This window comes from Chiloscyllium plagiosum, unplaced genomic scaffold (assembly GCF_037043375.1).
Source record: "Chiloscyllium plagiosum isolate Xiang-an unplaced genomic scaffold, Cpla_swu_hap1 HiC_scaffold_61, whole genome shotgun sequence".
Lineage (NCBI taxonomy): Eukaryota > Metazoa > Chordata > Chondrichthyes > Orectolobiformes > Hemiscylliidae > Chiloscyllium > Chiloscyllium plagiosum.
In genome coordinates this window covers 110,133-115,000 of record NW_028270200.1, presented here as the reverse complement: position 1 = coordinate 115,000, position 4,868 = coordinate 110,133, and positions in this window count along the sequence as shown.

The window sequence follows — 4,868 nt, the reverse complement described above, 5'->3', positions numbered from 1 at the left end:
CGCGCTTTGCCGGGTGGCAGGGGAGGACCAGCCTATTCGCCATAGCGGCCCGACCACTACCAGAGCCGGTCGTGCGAATCGCGCGAGGCCTGCTCGCCTCGTAACGAGGCTTTAAGGGAGTGCTCAGGCAAGGGTCAGCCCGCACCCTTCCTGGCAACACCCAAAGGGAACCAAGGCCACTCGCGTCTCTCGCCTTTCATTTTCGACACGAGCGCCTGTGGAGGAACGGCCGGATACAACGTGGGGATTGCCCGCCCTCCAGTCGTTTCAAGAGACCTCTGCCCCGGCCTCTGACCGAGTTGCACAAACCTGGGTGTGCTCAGGCAAGGGTCAGACCACATCCTTCATGGCAACACCCAAAGGGAACCAAGGCCACTCGCGTCTCTCGCCTTTCATTTTGGACACGAGCGCCTGTGGAGGGACGGCCGGATTCAACGTGGGGATTGCCCGCCCTCCAATCGTTCCGAGAGACCTCTGCCCCGGCCTCTGACTGAGTTGCACAAACCTTGGTGTGCTCAGGCAAGGGTCAGACCACATCCTTCCTGGCAACACCCAAGGCAAGCAAGGCCACTCGCGTCTCTCGCCTTTCATTTTCGACACGAGCGCCTGTGGAGGGACGGCCGGATTCAACGTGGGGATTGCCCGCCCTCCAATCGTTCCAAGAGACCTCTGCCCCGGCCTCTGACTGAGTTGCACAAACCTTGGTGTGCTCAGGCAAGGGTCAGACCACATCCTTCCTGGCAACACCCAAGGGAACCAAGGCCACTCGCCTCTCTCGCCTTTCATTTTCGACACGAGCGCCTGTGGAGGGACGGCCGGATACAACGTGGGGATTGCCCGCCCTCCAGTCGTTTCAAGAGACCTCTGCCCCGGCCTCTGAACGGAGTTGCACAAACCTTGGTGTGCTCAGGCAAGGGGCAGCCCTCATCCTTCCTGGCAACACCCAAGGCCACTCGCGTCTCTCGCCTTTCATTTTCGACACGAGCGCCTGTGGAGGGACGGCTGGGTTCAACGTGGGGATTGCCCGCCCTCCAATCGTTCCAAGAGACCTCTGCCCCGGCCTCTGACTGAGTTGCACAAACCTTGGTGTGCTCAGGCAAGGGTCAGACCACATCCTTCCTGGCAACACCCAAGGGAACCAAGGCCACTCGCGTCTCTCGCCTTTCATTTTCGACACGAGCGCCTGTGGAGGGACGGCCGGATACAACGTGGGGATTGCCCGCCCTCCAGTCGTTTCAAGAGACCTCTGCCCCCGGCCTCTGACTGAGTTGCACAAACCTTGGTGTGCTCAGGCAAGGGTCAGACCACATCCTTCCTGGCAACACACAAGGGAAGCAAGGCCACTCGCCTCTCTCGCCTTCAATTTCGGCACGAGCGCCTGTGGAGGGACGGCCGGATTCAACGTGGGGATTGCCCGCCCTCCAGTCGTTTCAAGAGACCTCTGCCCCCGGCCTCTGACTGAGTTGCACAAACCTTGGTGTGCTCAGGCAAGGGTCAGACCACATCCTTCCTGGCAACACACAAGGGAAGCAAGGCCACTCGCCTCTCTCGCCTTCAATTTCGGCACGAGCGCCTGTGGAGGGACGGCCGGATTCAACGTGGGGATTGCCCGCCCTCCAGTCGTTTCAAGAGACCTCTGCCCCGGCCTCTGACCGAGTTGCACAAACATGGGTGTGCTCAGGCAAGGGTCAGCCCGCATCCTTCCTGGCAACACCCAAAGGGAACCAAGGCCACTCACGTCTCTCTCGCCTTTCATTTTCGACACGAGCGCCTGTGGAGGGACGTCCGGATTCAACGTGGGGATGGCCCGTCCTCCAATCGTGTCAAGAGACCTCCGCCCCGGCCTCTGACCGAGTTGCACAAACCTGGGTGACGAGCACCGCAGGGCGGCAGAGCCGTCGCACTTGGCCGGGTGGCAGCGGGAAGGACCAGCCTATTCACAATAGCGGCCACCCACTCCCAGAGCCGGTCGTGCGGCACCCGAGGCCGACCCTCGACTCGTAAGAGGCTTTAACGTGTGCTCAGGCAAGGGTCAGCCCACACCCTTCCTGGCGGCACCCAAGGGATCCAGGCCACTCGCGTCTCTCGCCTTCATTTTGGACACGAGCGCCTCTGGACGGACGGCCGGAGTCAACGTGGGGATGGCCCGTCCTCCAATCGTGTCAAGAGACCCCCCGCACCGGCCTCTGACCGAGTTCCCCAAACCTGGGTGACGAGCAGCGCAGGGCGGCAGAGCCGTCGCACTTGGCCGGATGGCAGCGGGAAGGACCAGCCTATTCACAATAGCGGCCACCCACTCCCAGAGCCGGTCGTGCGGCGCCCGAGGCCGACCCTCGACTCGTAAGAGGCTTTACAGTGTGCTCAGGCAAGGGCCAGCCTACACCCTTCCTGGCGGCACCCAAGGGATCCAGGCCACTCGCGTCTCTCGCCTTCATTTTGGACACGAGCGCCTGTGGACGGACGGCCGGAGTCAACGTGGGGGTGGCCCGTCCTCCAATCGTATCAAGAGACCCCCGCACCGGCCTCTGACCGAGTTCCCCAAACCTGGGTGACGAGCACCGCAGGGCGGCAGCGCCGTCGCACTTGGCCGGATGGCAGCGGGAAGGACCAGCCTATACACAATAGCGGCCACCCACTCCCAGAGCCGGTCGTGCGGCGCCCGAGGCCGTCCCTCGACTCGTAAGGGGCTTTAACGTGTGCTCAGGCAAGGGTCAGCCCACACCCTTCCTGGCGGCACCCAAGGGATCCAGGCCACTCGCGTCTCTCGCCTTCATTTTGGACACGAGCGCCTGTGGACGGACGGCCGGAGTCAACGTGGGGGTGGCCCGTCCTCCAATCGTGTCAAGAGACCCCCGCACCGGCCTCTGACCGAGTTCCCCAAACCTGGGTGACGAGCACCGCAGGGCGGCAGCGCCGTCGCACTTGGCCGGATGGCAGCGGGAAGGACCAGCCTATACACAATAGCGGCCACCCACTCCCAGAGCCGGTCGTGCGGCGCCCGAGGCCGTCCCTCGACTCGTAAGGGGCTTTAACGTGTGCTCAGGCAAGGGTCAGCCCACACCCTTCCTGGCGGCACCCAAGGGATCCAGGCCACTCGCGTCTCTCGCCTTCATTTTGGACACGAGCGCCTGTGGAGGGACGGCCGGAGTCAACGTGGGGATGGCCCGTCCTCCAATCGTGTCAAGAGACCCCCCGCACCGGCCTCTGACCGAGTTCCCCAAACCTGGGTGACGAGCACCGCAGGGCGGCAGAGCCGTCGCACTTGGCCGGATGGCAGCGGGAAGGACCAGCCTATTCACAATAGCGGCCACCCACTCCCAGAGCCGGTCGTGCGGCGCCCGAGGCCGGCCCTCGACTCGTAAGAGGCTTTAACGTGTGCTCAGGCAAGGGTCAGCCCACACCCTTCCTGGCGGCACCCAAGGGATCCAGGCCACTCGCGTCTCTCGCCTTCATTTTGGACACGAGCGCCTGTGGAGGGACGGCCGGAGTCAACGTGGGGATGGCCCGTCCTCCAATCGTGTCAAGAGACCCCCCGCCACGGCCTCTGACCGAGTTCCCCAAACCTGGGTGACGAGCAGCGCAGGGCGGCAGAGCCGTCGCACTTGGCCGGATGGCAGCAGGAAGGACCAGCCTATTCACAATAGCGGCCACCCACTCCCAGAGCCGGTCGTGCGGCGCCCGAGGCCGGCCCTCGACTCGTAAGAGGCTTTACGGAGTGCTCAGGCAAGGGTCAGCCCGCACCCTTCCTGGCAGCACCCAAGGGAACCAGGCCACTCGCGTCTCTCGCCTTCATTTTGGACACGAGCGCCTGTGGAGGGACGGCCGGAGTCAACGTGGGGATGGCCCGTCCTCCAATCGTGTCAAGAGACCCCCCGCCACAGCCTCTGACCGAGTTCCCCAAACCTGGGTGACGAGCACCGCAGGGCGGCAGAGCCGTCGCACTTGGCCGGGTGGCAGCGGGAAGGACCAGCCTATTCACAATAGCGGCCACCCACTCCCAGAGCCGGTCGTGCGGCGCCCGAGGCCGGCCCTCGACTCGTAAGAGGCTTTAGGGAGTGCTCAGGCAAGGGTCAGCCCGCATCCTTCCTGGCAGCACCCAAGGGAACCAGGCCACTCGCGTCTCTCGCCTTCATTTTGGACACGAGCGCCTGTGGAGGGACGGCCGGAGTCAACGTGGGGATTGCCCGCCCTCCAATCGTGTCAAGAGACCTCCACACAGGTCTCTGACCGACTCTTAGAACAGACAGGGAGAGTTTGGCAATTCTGTCAAAAAATTGACAAAGTGTCAAAAATTCGACTTCCAAGAGCTCTCCAGCATGCACTCATACCCGCCATTAGAGTGCTATGCCCGTGGAACCGTTTTTCGGATGCCTTTCAAAAAGGTCCCGCGCCGCCATTTTGTTCTAAAAATCGTGTTCCCAGAAATCTCCGGGTACCCCGCCAACCTCACTGTGTAACAAATGCAAGTGGCACTGAATGGGTCTGAATTTCAAATTTGACTGCATCGCTCTGGAACTCGATCCCCGCAAAACCGTTTGGATTTTTCCCGCTCGGGACTTCCGCGACAGACAAAGTTAAAGTTTTCGGGCTGCAGACACAAAATGACAGTTGGCCATTTGCCGGGCTCAATTCACACAGTTCCTGCGGCACTTCGGAACACATGTTCGGCGCGAGTTTGTGAATCTTTCCCGATGCTTCGGCACTTTCCTCCGCTGACACTTAGAATATTTTTCACACTTTGCTGAAAAATTTTCTAAGTGTTTTTTCCTAAGTTTTTCTGGTTACTGATTTATTATTTTTGATCATTTTTCTAAGTTTTTCTGGTTACTCATTTCTCATTTTCGGGCATTTTTCTAAGTTTTTCTAGT